This window comes from Peromyscus maniculatus, chromosome 4 (assembly GCF_049852395.1).
Source record: "Peromyscus maniculatus bairdii isolate BWxNUB_F1_BW_parent chromosome 4, HU_Pman_BW_mat_3.1, whole genome shotgun sequence".
Taxonomy (NCBI): Eukaryota; Metazoa; Chordata; class Mammalia; order Rodentia; family Cricetidae; genus Peromyscus; species Peromyscus maniculatus.
In genome coordinates this window covers 22554383-22568388 of record NC_134855.1, presented here as the reverse complement: position 1 = coordinate 22568388, position 14006 = coordinate 22554383, and the positions used below count along the sequence as shown (strand labels likewise).

The 14006-nt window shown below is 39.2% G+C and overlaps 1 protein-coding gene across 2 annotated transcripts in view; it reads right to left on the bottom strand.

The window, feature by feature from the left end:
* Arhgap15 (Rho GTPase activating protein 15) overlaps positions 1-14006 on the bottom strand; it is a 599688-nt gene that overhangs the window by 481377 nt on the left and 104305 nt on the right. The gene's annotated exons all lie outside the window — the stretch shown is intronic.

Here is a 14006-nt window from a genome sequence, read left to right as displayed (position 1 = left end):
AGGGCAGAAAGCTATTGGTCCTTCCCCCATGTCCTCTGTCCTTTGAGTTTCTTTCTGCGTTCTTCAGGATGTCTCTCTGCCCAGCACACCTGTCCAGTGAGCTTCCTGCCTTATTGGACTGTGCAGTGTCAGTCAGCATCCAGTGAGTCCACTGTAACAGTTCTTACATTTTCATGTCATTTGTATGTCACTTCTGTATGTCTCAGACGTATACCTTCCAAATAAAGCATGACGCTTAACCATTCATTATTAAAACAAAGAAAACAAACACACAAACAAAAAAAACATACACACACAGTTGCAATAATTGACATTGCTTTTCTTATGGCAAAGATAGATAGTTCTCCACCAATATAGCTGCTATTTAGTTGAGGGTCTATAGTTACTCCATTTTAATTCAGTACCCTATGGATCAAAAAGTAGTCAGTTCCTTCTTCTTATCAATGGAATGGGAAAAATGATGGAAGATCTTTCAAGGCTTTTAAGAGCCTGAATGTCTTGCACACTGCTGTCATTACCTGCCTTCATCTGCTGCTACTCTTAACAACTATGCTTCGTTGTTTCCTAGTAGTAGACACCAATAATGAATGCAATTAAGAGTTACTGTGCTAGTTATGTGTCAGGCACATCAGTTTTGCCACATACAGTTCTATGAGGTGAGATGCACCTATTAACATCATGTTGCAGTTATTGAAATAACCAAAAGCTACACAGCAAATAAAATGTGAGCCTAACATTTGTAGCCTAGGTAGTATAACTTAAAAACTTTACATCTACCCTGAATGATATATCAATTCTCTGAAACTTCTGGTTCATAAGTGGCTTTTTAAAAGTCTAAATACATTTATTGCACAATTATTTTTTAATGTACTGTAGAGGAAAATGTTCACTTTATTCTAGAGAAACACAAGCTCTGAAATATGTATTATGTTGACCAAAGTGATAAAACACAAAGTCAAGCTTCATAATTAAAATAGTTTTCTGAGAAAGCCTAAGGTGAGGTTTATTGAGGGATAGCAAACTATTATCCATTTATAAGGCTTCTCATCAATTTAATTGATTTTTATAGCTATTAAAAATTATGTAAGATACAGAATTTATTGTGGTTAATGGCCAAATCTTAATAAAATGATAACCAGAGAACACAGCTTCATTTAAAGTAATATTGATCATTGGATTTTTTTCTTACAAAATTTATGTTAATAATACAATGGAAACTACTTTCCTCTTTTTTCTTCCTTTATTCTTATTTTTACCTGTCATCTCCAGATTTTCAACTGTAACCTTTTTCTAGTTATTAAATCTATAATAAGCCCACATGATGGTATACTTTGCAGTTGTCATAGTGAAGCCCAGCAGGGATGACTGTCCTGACCTCAAGAACAGGATCATGAGATTAAAATACTAAGAAGAGACTTAAGATGCCTTTGCCAGGCTAAGATTGCTAGCTCTACTATTGCCTTTCCATTCTTCCAGGTTTTATTGAGCAGGAGTCTGTGTGAGGGCTCAATACTCCCTCCATAATGATAAAATTATTCTGTATTCATTTTGCATAGATATGCAATAATTCATGAATAGCATTTTAATTGAAACTATTTTCATCTTTTTGCTCACTCCCATACTTTATATCCATAAGTTCATGTTGTTGTTGAGTTCACACTACAGTGAATCAGCCTTAGATCTGGTGCTTATCTAATTAATGCTTAACACATATTTCACATTGAAAGTAAACAATATTAAAGAAAGCAAACAATTTAAATGGTGCCTTTTACACTTCTATTGTTGTTGTTTTCAAGAATACAGCTGAATGGAGCTGAATGGGTGGTTTGAAAAAAGTTAATAGTTTATTAAGTGTCCTCAAATGCTTCTGTAATTAGATATAAACTTTTTAAAGACATGTATCTCACAGAAGTGGAGAGTAGAATTATGGTGGTATTCTATTTGGATTTTAGCTCTGAGCTCTGACCTCTTGGCTTTCTCTTTTACATTGGTTCTGTGTTTCTTATTTAATAAGATGGTTGGTTACATCTACATAGAATGGTGGTTACCAGGGGCCTAAGGGAGCTGGTCAAATTTTAGTTAGATAAATTAGTGCCTCCAATTGAGACATAAATCCCCACTGGTGAACAGATTTAAAATTAGATCTCTAGATCATTGTAGTAAAAACATCTCCTATGTTTTCCTCGGTTTCAGAATATCTCCTGAAAAAATTCGCTTACTGGTTTAGACCAGGGAATGTTACAGTAAAGATCTGAATCCACCTCCAGGTGTAGACATAATATTATCTCTTTTTTAAAAGTCAATTCAGTTGGACATGCCCACTGTGAGAGCAAGGTCAACCATAAACTATGTTAAAGAGGTAGGAGGAATACTTAACCTTGTGATAATGTGCGTTTCTTTCTCTAGATTCTTCTTTAAGATAATAGCAACATCTAAGTATGCTTTCTGGGGTACTCTGGGTTTCCTTAGTCTTTCTCTGACACTCCCCCACCACTGTCCATTACAGGCAGCCCTTCATGCCTAATAAATAGCATGGCTTTCTATCTTTCTCTCTTCTTTTTATCTCCTTCCCTTTTTCAGCAGGTGTGGAAATTTATAACTTGCCTGCCTTGTAGATTTCCTTTAAAAAGATAACAAATTATCTTCAGGCTTCCTTTTGAATCTGTCCTTGAATTTTATTACCAGTGAGACTAAGAAACCTAGAGGGAAGCCCAGTTTTCCCAGTAACATGTGGCAACTCTGCCAACACTCATTAACATTTCCCTTGACACACACAAGGAGGCACTAGTACAGACCTTATGTACAAGATGGGAGTTTTCCTTTCCCTTGTTGGCTCTGGAGTTCTTCCTTGAAAATTCATTCAGTATTGTAGAACTGAAGGTTACAATATTAGTATTACTTAAAGGGAAAAAAAAAGATTTTGCACTGCTGGGGTTCAAACTCAGGGCCTGGTGCATGTTAAACAAATGCTTTATTGCTAATCCATACCACTAGCCCTATTTTGAATGTTGAGAGCTGGTGCCACATTGTTCCATGCACTTCCTTCCCTTTGAAACTGCAGAAATTTGCATTTTAAAGAAGTAAATGATTCCCCACCTAGATTCTAGTCATCCCCAGGCCAGAAAATGCTAGTCAAGGCTCTACCCAGTTGATCTCCAGTTCAGAAGTACAACAAACAAACTTAGAGATTACCAAACATTTTTTACTCACCACTCCCTAGTCACTCCTAGCAATAGCCTTTATCTAGCCCAAAGAGGAATTGTTTAGACCTTCCTTGACTTCCTCCTCCAGATATAGTTATCCTAGTCTTTGAGCAGAATGTGAGCTCTCTGCTTTCTGGAAGAAGTGATATCTTTTCTGCAGCTATTTTTAGTTGTTGTCTGTTTGCTTTATTTTTATTGGATTGAGCCTGTTCTGTGCAAAAACAAACAAACAAAAGCTAAAAGGAGAAATGTAAGTTCTTTGGGTTTCTTGTGCAGCATGGGAACTTAATAATCTACTTAATAATCTACTGTGTACATGAATATTGCAGAGAATAAGTTTTTAATTTTTTGTTTGTTTGTTTTTCAAGACAGAGTTTCTCTGTGTAGCTTTGAGTCTTTTCTGAAACTTGCTTTGTAGACCAGGCTGGCCTTGAACTCACAGAGATCCGCCCACCTCTGCCTCCTGAGTGCTAGGATTAAAGGTATGTGCCACCACCACCCAGAAAGTTTTTAATTTATGAATTAAATTAATTTTATTAATTTAAATTACTTACTATGAATAAAGTATGGGAGGTGATTTGTTCATTATGTGATATAATCATTCCCTAGTATACATATATCAAACATCACTCTCTACATCCGTAAATACATAATTAAAGGTTAAGTTTGAGAGCTAGGAGGTCAGTGGTAGGGTACTTACCTACCATGTGTGAGAACCTGAAGTGAATTCCCAGCAAAGGAACAAACCAAGAACCCAGAGCATAAATTTACAGTTGTTACTTCTGATTGACACACTAGAATAATATGAAATGAAAACTCTTAAAGTTGTATAGCTGAGCCAGAAACACCTTCAATACTGAAGTCTTGTATTGACTTCAGAAATTTTGAGGCAGAAATATTACTGAAAATACATACAAAGCTCTTGAGTTTGTGCCTAAAATGACACTAAGTTTTCTGAGTAGTATGTGAGGGTTAAAATAGACTAACTCACCTAATTGATAAGGGAGATCCACCTGCTCTCATCTGTGTGCATATGGAACAACAGAAATTACTCAGTTCAGACAACCATAAAACATTCTATTTAGAGGTCCTAAGCTTTCTAGGTATGCAATTGGTTCTGGCTGATGCACCTATGAGCTCATGTTCTTGTAACTGTCATTCAAAATTCTTAGATAAGTTGCCCTCCTTTTCTCTTTGCACTGGGATGTCTGTAACACTGGCCATACTGCCAAAGGTCAAACACAGGAGAGAATATCAAAATACTCTTGTCAGTGAGAGATGGCCTATGGTTTATTAAAGTTACAAAGACAACCGGTGGGCAATTTTCTCTCTCTGTAAGAGAAAAGCCTTTTTGTTCTCCTCTGCTTGAACAGTTTTAGAACGTGTCTGTAAGATCATATAAGCTCTAAGTTTCTTTACAATTAGAAATACAGAAGTGCTATTTCTCCAATTGTGTCCTGACTGCTACTGAGGCTGTCTTAATCTGAGAACGTGTAATACTGGATACGAAGAGCTCCACGTGGCCAGCAGGTGAAGTGATGTCCTTGCAGCTCAGGTCTTCCCTAAGCCATTTCCACACTGACTTTCTAGTCAAGGCAGTGGCTTCCAATTTTAGAAACCAGCTGAAACTTGTATGATGCAGTCCCAACGGGAATTGTTCCCAGGTGTTTTGTAGAAGCAGCGTACAACCGGGACTGCAGCACACTTACTCTGCCTGTGAGGCTTGATCAAAATGGCTAAATCAGCCTAAACAGTGCATGGAGCAAGAGAGAAGAAAGGAGATCAATAGCTTTGTGAAATAATTCAATTAAGGAATTAAATTGCCATAGTTTACCATTTCTTATAGCAACATAAAATATTTTCCCCTTACAGTGCCTGCATCAAAATCCCATTTGTCTTTCGAAAGCAAGCTCAATGAGTCACTTCCTCTGAATATATTTAGAATCCTCACTAGCTGGAAGCAATCTCTTTCCCTTCAAGTTAGCATAAAACTAGCCCAGGTCATTGTCGTGCCCTTTAGGGCCACTATCAATGTCCAACTTTACAGTGTAAATCAATTTATGGGTATATTTTCTTTCAATTTGGTTTTAGATTCAAGGGAAACGTTTCAATATCTATATTTCTTCCTTTTAAAATAATATTTTAATTAATTCTTTGAGAATGTCATACAATGTATTTTAATTATGTTCATCAGTTCCCCCATCTCCTTCCAGATGCACCTCACTTTCCTAATGCATTCAACTTCATGTTTTCTCTCTCTCTCTCTCTCTCTCTCTCTCTCTCTCTCTCTCTCTCTCTCTCTCTCTCTCTCTCTGTCTCTCTCTCTCTCTCTTCCAATCCAATTTGTGCTGCCCAGATACTCTTGGTTGTGGGGCCTGCTTTGGATCATGGACCTAGCAGGGATCACACCCTCAATGAAAATTAGTGCCTCGCCGGGCGGTGGTGGCGCACGCCTTTAATCCCAGCACTCGGGAGGCAGAGCCAGGTGGATCTCTGTGAGTTCGAGGCCAGCCTGGACTACCAAGTGAGGCCCAGGAAAGGCGCAAAGCTACACAGAGAAACCCTGTCTCGAAAAACCAAAAAAAAAAAAAGAAAATTAGTGCCTCTCCCAGCAACTATTAGTTGACAATAGCTCCCAAGCTAGAGGCAAGACATTTTCATCTGGCTAGAGCTTACTCAGGTCTTGCGATGATGTCATAATCACTGTGAGGTCCTATGTGCAACTGACCTGCTGTGTCCAGAAAACACTCTTTCCTTTCCATCTACTATCTCTGGCCCTCACAATCCTTCATCCCCCTCTTTCACAGTGGTCTCTGGGCCTTGGGGAAATTGGTTGATCCATTTGGGGCTGAGTATGCCATAGTTTCTTATTCCCTGTATGTTGCCTACTTGTGTAGTAGTTGTCAACTACTACAAGGAGCAGCTTCTCTGATGAGGGTTGACAAGTACACTAATCAATGGATATAGTGATGTCATTAGAAGTCAATTACATACTATGTCCTATTCGGTGGTAGGTTCTACCCAAAGGCTATGACATATCTAACCTCAAATTCTTGGCTCCAGTACCTACAGCAGGTATGGGTTTCATCTTGTGACACTGACCTTAAATCCAATTAGAAAGTGTTTGATAATTTCCATAATATTTGTGCCACTACTGTACCAGTGGAGTCATTTTCTTAGCTCACTCACTGGAATCACAGCTGGGTAAGACTGATGATTAATTGTATCCTCCTGTACAGTGTATTGCACCTTCCAGCACTATCAAACTAGATAGCGGGGATGAAGCTCCTGGGTCAGTGCCAACTTGATTTCTCCATGTGTTAGGATTCATGAATGAGGTAGCTTCAACAACAGGGCCTTATTGTCAACTTCTGGAAGGTGACCAAAAGCAATGGACATAGCCAGTAATGTTTGTTTTTTTATGAGACCCCAACTGGCCATCAACTCTAAAAGAGATAACCCATTTCTAATACTGAGGATTTTATTTGCTAGTATGTAGTATGTAGTTATGGTCTTGCCCCCACCCCCTTTATAAAGAGACCCCATTTAAACTATTTTATGTGTGTATACATACATATTTTAGAAAGCTTCTACAACAGTAAGTGTCCATATGACATTTTCAATTGGCCTTTAGTATCAGTTACCCCTCTCCATATTCCCTCCCATCCCCTAACCTATTTAATCCTTCTAGTTTAATTATCACTCTTGCCCCCTTTATATCACTCTCTCTCTCTCTTCCTTTGAAAGATTTCCCCATCCACTACGATCTCTTACTAGTTTCCTAACATTTATGAGTGGTCAAAATGAAATACACATTTCTAAAGATCAATGATCACATCCATATATGAGAGAAAAAAAATATACTTGTTTGCTTCTTAGGGTCTAAATCACCTCACTTAGAATGATTACTCTTTCTCAACAGGTGAATATTATTGCATTGTGTAAATGTACCACATTTTCATTATGAATTCATCAGTTGGTAGACATGTAGGCTGTTTCTGTTTCCTGGCATTAGAGCAACAAAGAACATAGATAAACAATTATCTCTGTAATAAGATGTAAATTTTGTGTATATGCCCAAGAACTGGCTCTGGTGGTTTGAAAGAAAATGGCCCCCAAAAGGAGTAGCACTGTTAGGAGGTGTGGCCTTGTAGGAGCAAGTGTGTCACTGTGGGGGTGGGCTTTGAGATCTCTTTTCCTCAAGCTTCCCTCAGTGTGTCAGTCAGTCAACTTCCTGTTGCCCGCAAGATATAGCACTCTCAGCTCCAGCACCATGTCTGCCTTCACACTGCCACGTTCCCCTTCATTTTGATAATGGACTAAACCTCTGAAACTGTAGCAGAGTCACCCCAATTAAATGTTTTCTTTATAAGAGTTGCCCTGGTCATGGTGTCTCTTCACAGCTACTAAGACAGAAGTTGGTACTGGGAGTGTGATATTGCTGTAATAGGCCTGACCATTTCATGTCATTCATTGGAGTAATATTCGTTGTGGTACTTTGGGTTAGGACAGCAGTGAAATGCTGTAAGCACTGTTTAATAGGGAATACTAGTAGGAGCATGTTAGACAATGAGTTGAAACGTTGGGATCTGGCTCAAGAGGTTTCAGAGAAGAGATTTAGTATGCTGCCTAGAAATCATTCTTGTGATGTTTTGGTGAAGGAAGTGACTGCCTTTTGTCCTTGTTTGAAGAGTCTACCCAAGGCTAGAGTGAAAAGTTTTGGATTAATTCCATTAGCAGAAGGGATCTCAAAACAGTCTAGTATAGTCTCTGTCCTTTGGATATTAATGATAACCATAATGAAGATTTATAATGAAAAGGAGTAAGCTGAGCAGGGTAAATTACAAAAAGTAAATGCTGAGGAGAAAAAAGAGTACCAAGAAGTGGAATAAAGCTAAATTCTATGTTCAAAGGGATAAACAGATTAAGAAATGGAATAAAGGGAGTGGTGACCCCAGAGCAAGATCCCACATAGCTAAATTTCCAATTTGTGAAAAGGAACTAGAGAAAAGCTTAGAGCCACATGTGGTCTGGTAGGGCACACCCTTAATCCCAGCACTGGGAAGGCAGAGGCTGGCAGATCTCTTGTGTTTGAGGCCAGCCTGGTCTACAGAGCAAGTTTCAGGACAGCCAAGGTGTGAAAGACAGAAAGTTGATGAAGATGTAAGTGAATGAGGGAGGCATGTTCCAGCCCCAGCAAGCAGCAGAACTTGTCAGCTTTGGCCACATGCTTCTGGCTTTAAAGTTAAGGATAGAAGAAAGGAGTTATGGAATAAAGCCACTGAGGACATGCATGTGTGAGAGGTGTCCCTGAATGGAGGCCTAGTAGAGAGGTCATTGTGTGAAGCTGTGAAGTTGAAGCCTGGGTTGCCTTAAAGAACCCAAGATATTAGAGATGCCAGAGTCTTGGGATACCTGCCAAGAAGAGCTGCTAACAGGTAGTGGAACCAGCCCAAGAGAGAGAAGTGTGTTGCAGTCAACAAAGCTGAAAGGAGTTGAAGATGTGGAGAGTGTTTTGATATCAGACATAGAGATGCAGAGTTTGGAGTTTGCCCTGCTGGTTTTTGGTCTTGCTTTGGTCCAGTATTTCCTTGCTATGCTCCCTTCCTTATGTTTTGGAATGGTAATGTATATCCTGTGCCATTATATATTGGAAGTATGTGATCTGCTTTTTGATTTTGATTTTTACAGAGGATAACAGTTAAGAGATTGCCATACTTCTCAGAAGAGACTTTGGACTTTGAAACATGTTTGAGACTGTTATAGACTATAGGGATTTTTTGAAGTTAGAGTGAATACATTTTTATTTTATTTATTTATTTATTTATTTTTTTGCATTTTGACATGGCTATACGCCTTTGAGGGTCAGGGAGTAGAATGTTTGAAAGAAAATGGCCCTCAAAGGAAGTGGCACTGTTAGGAAGTGTGGCCTTGTTGGAGGAAGTGTGTCACTGTGGGGGGTGGGCTTTGAGATCTCTTTTTCTCAAGCTACCCTCAGTGTGTCACTCAGTCAACTTCCTATTGTCTGCAAGATGTAGCATTCTTGGCACCTGCACCATGTCTGCCTGCATGCTACCATGCCCCGCTTCATGTTAATAATTGATTCAACCTCTAAAACTGTAAGTGAGCCGCCCCAGTTAAATGTTTTCTTTATAAGAGTTGCCATGGTCATGGTGTCTCTTCACAGCAACAAAAACCTATCTAAGACACTGGTATAGCTTAATCATGTTATCTATCTATTTTCAGCTTTTTGAGGAATCTCCACAACAATTTCCATAGTGGATGCACTGGTTTGTACTCCCAACAATCATGAATACATTCCCTTCATTCTCATCTCCATGCCAGCATTTGTTCTTTAGCTATTGTTGTTGTTTGTTTGTTTGTATGCTTTTTGACCTTAACCATTCTGATTGTGCTAAAATGAACTCTCAAAGTAGTTTTAATTTGCATTTCTCTGATGGCTAAAGATGTCGAACATGCTAAAAGTGTTTCTCAGCCATTAATATTTCAATGTTTGAAAAGTCTCTGTTGAGTTCTTTGCCCCAATTTATCTGGACCTTTTTTATGTTTAGTTTTTTTCTTTTGAGTTCTGTGTATATTCTGGATATTAATTCTGTGTCAGATGTATGGCTGGGAAAGATTGTTGCCCACTCTGCAGGCTGTCTCTTCACTTGAATGACGGTGTATTTTGCTGTAGAAAAAAGCATTTTACTTTCATGGGTCCCATTTGTCAATTGTTGGTGTTAATGCCTATGCTACCTGGATATTGTCTGTTCCGGTGTTATAAACTCCATTGTATTAGTAATTCCTTCCTTGTCTGATTGAGAATGTCAGGCTTTACGCTGAGGTCCTTGATACATCTGGGATTTTGTGTATGGTGAGAGTTAATGATCTAGTTTCATTCTTCCATACCCAGCTATCCAGTTTGATCAGCACCATTTGCTGAAAATGCTACTTTTCTCCAGTGTGTATTTTCTTGCCTCTTTGAAAAGAAGGTGGGTGGGCTGTAGGAGCGTGGAGTTAGATTTGGGTCCCCAGTTCTGTTCCATTGTTCAATGTTTCTGTTTTTATGCCAAGTGTCATGCTATTTTTCTTACTATATCACCTTGGTACAAAGCAGTATAAAATCAGGGTGGTTGTACCTCCATAGTGCTTTTATTGTTTAGGATTATGCTGGTTATTCTGGAGATTTTTGTTTTGTTTTGTTTATTGTTCTGTGAAATTTAGGATTTTTTTCAATTTATGTAAAGAATATCATTGGGATTTTTATGAATATTGTGATTCTGTAGATTGATTTTGACCATTTTTGCAATATTACTCATACAAATCCATGAGCATGAAAGGTCCTTCCATCTTCTGGTGTCTTTCTGATGCAAGTCTTTTACTTCCTTGGTTAGATTTATTTCAAGATATGTATGTTTTAGGCCATTGTGGATGGAATTGTTTCTCTGGTTTCTTTCTTGGTGTACTTGTCCTGTGTATATAGGAAGATTACTGATTTTTGTGTGTTAATTTTTTATCCTACTACTTTGCTGAATATGTTTATCAGTTATTAAAGTATTGGGGAGTGTTTAGGGTCTTTTATGTGTAGAATCATATCATTTTTCTTGTGGTGTCTGCTGATAAGATATGCTGAAGAAGCAGAGGCAGGAAGACCATTCTTCCTTTCCTCCTGCCCCTCCTTCTTCTCCTCTTCCTTCATCTCTCCCACCTCTTCTTCCTTCCTTTTAGTAATTGGGGTAGAATTTAGGACCTTGAGCATAGAAATCAAATTCTGTACCACCGAACTACATTGCCAGCAGAACAAAAACAAAAACAAACACCCCCCCATCCACCCCCCCCACCCCCCGCAAAAAAAAAAAAAAAAAAAAAAAAAAAACCTTTTTAGACAGAGTCATGCTAAGTTGAGCAAGCTTTGCACCCTAGGCAAGGTTTCAATTTGTGATCCTCTTGTCTCTGGCTTCTGGGGAGATTAGACTGCTGTCCTGTGTACCCAGCATGGCTGCTTCAGTTTTGTACTTATCAGAACATTTGACACAATGGTGCAAAGTTGAGCTTGCAAAATATTGCTTGTAGAATGATCAAACGAGGGAATATGGTAGAATGAGCATTCACTTGCAAGGCCATCATCCCTGAGAAAGGACTATATGTACCAAACTGTCTTAGTCAGTGTCCAATGGCTGTGAAGAGACACAATGACCTTGGCAACTCTTATAAAGGAAACTGTTTAATTGGAGCTTGCTTTCAGTTTCAGAGATTTAGTCCATTGTCATCATGCCAGGGAGAACGGTAGTAGGCAGGCCAAGGTGGTACTGGGGAAGCTGAGAGTTCTCCATACAGATCCGAAAGCAGCAGAAAGAGTAGGCAGCAGAAAGCTTTTGGGCTTGTTTGGGGTTTCTGAAGCCCCAAAGCCCACCCCAAGTGACACTTCCTCCAACAAGGCCACACCTCCTAATCCCTCTCAAGCAGCAACACACCCTAATGACAAAACATTCAGAAATATAAGCCTAAGGGGGCAAATGGTTTGCAAAAATCCACACAAACCTATGGTTTTAGAGCTGGGCTTCTTAAACGGCCAGGTAACTGATTGTGGAGTGTGGTAGTTTGAATGTAACTGGCCCTCATATGCTCATAGGGAGTGGCACTATTAGGAGGTGTGGCATTGCAGGAGTAGGTATGGCCTTGTTGGAGGAAGTGTATCACTGTAGGGGTGGACTTTGACGTTTCCTATGTTTAAGCTTCACTCAGTGTCAGAGTCTTTCCTATTGCCTTCTGATCTAGATGTAGCCAGCACATGTCTCTCTTCATGCTACCATGCTCCTCACTATGATGATAACAGACTAAACCTCTGAAACTGTAAGCTGCCACCTCAATTAAATGTTTTCCTGTGTAAGAGTTGCCATAGTCATGGTGTCTCTTCACAGCAATAGAAACTCTCTAGCTACAGAAACCCTAAGGCATGAGGGTCATGAAAATTGGCTACTTTTGCTTCTGGATATGCAAGGAGAAAAAGTTATTTCAAAATAAAATCGCAAAGAAGATGTGTCTGGCAACGCTTGCCTGTGCTGTGTCACAGAACTTCACTTCAGCCTTGCTTCTGAGCTTGGAGCATGCAGGGACACTTTGCATTGCACATGTGTTTGTATCCTCAGAGCCAGCAAAGGCTGCCTGAGAGACCTCAGCTCACATTTGAGACTGTGTGATGGGTGTTAGTGTCCTCACTGTACATACTGAAGGTTCTGTCCTCACAGAAGCACAGTGGGGGTATTTATGAAAACAGACTATCTGTACTTGCCTGTCATCATTCCTCAGAATGTCAGTGTAAAATTAACATACCCTTGAACTGCCTTTTTTGTTCAGTGTTTGATTTTCATAAAATTCAACATTTGATTTGCTTATTTGAATTCCATTTAAAAAAATTACCAAATGGATTTTGGCCATAAGAGAGTGGAGCAAAATTTCCACCTATTTCTAAAATGTCTCTAAATAGCACTCCTGCTATTTTGAACTACCTATTTATATAAACTAGCATTCTCAGAATTGATGATTACAGAATCAAAGCATCAATCAACTCTGACAAAATGCTCTAGGTCCTATAGTATCAAATGCTCAGCCAAGATTTAGTTCTTTATGTTGAAAAAAATGAGCACATACATCTTATTATGTAAATTTGCTTCCATTTTAATAAACAGTAAAATTATATGCATACCGAAAGATTGTGATAAAATAAATTTCTCTGATTTATTATCAGTAAATGTTTGATTTGTATGCCTATTTTACATTCCTGTATACCTGGGAAGCCCTGGTCTGTTGCTGGCTTTCTTACAGTTATATCACAGTCATAGTTTATTATAATAAGCTTATTTATGGTTCTGTCAGCTCTACCATATCACAACACCGTGAGAGCAAGGGTCATATATTATTCATTTGGATTTCTCTTTGATTAAAATGATCATGTGATGCCTGGTAGGACTTATTGATTATTCATAGAATAAGTGAGCCAGGGTCTCTACATTTAAAAAAGTTGTTCTGACATTTGTCAGTTGTTGGTCTTATTTCTGGAGAAACCAGGAGTCCTTTTCAGAAATCCTCACCTGAGGAGAGGATCATATGACTCTACCTCTCCCTAAGAGATCTAGACATTTAATGGTTACTAAGAGAAGGAGTCAAAATATTAGTGTAGGCATGTAGGCAACCACAATCAAACACAGTTGGTCACATAAGAAAAACAACACAAAAGTGTAAGAAGGCCTTGTTGGGGTTATTATATTCTATAATGGATTCAGTGGGAGAGAAAAGTGGGTGAGAGAGCATGATGGTGGAATCATGATCAAAGTATGTGGAAACTGTGAAAGAATAAACACATTGTGAAAAATCCACTTCACAAGGCCATCTATCCACAGGTTTTGATTAATCAACCATGTGCTGTAGTGGGTAGCCATTCCAGCTTTGATCTGGAAGTTTTAACCACCGTGGAGGCTTCGGTAACTGTCATGCCTACAAGGTGGGGGCCAAGAGAGGACCCTGAAGACCCGAGATCTGGATGCGCCACCTCTCTTGGTTCCTGGACCCTGGATGCTGGAGGTAGACCAAGCAGAGTTCTCCAGAGAACACCGCCGGACAGTGCTACGTCTTCCCCAGACCCTGCAACCTACCTATCCCTTCATTTGTAAGTTACACCACTAAATAAACCTCCCTTTAACTACATGGAGTGGCCTTTATAATTTCATCAATATCTGGCTCTCACATGGTGCAAATTCCAAAGGCCTGGGTGGCTCCTGCCCTCAGATTCCTCCCCAGCTG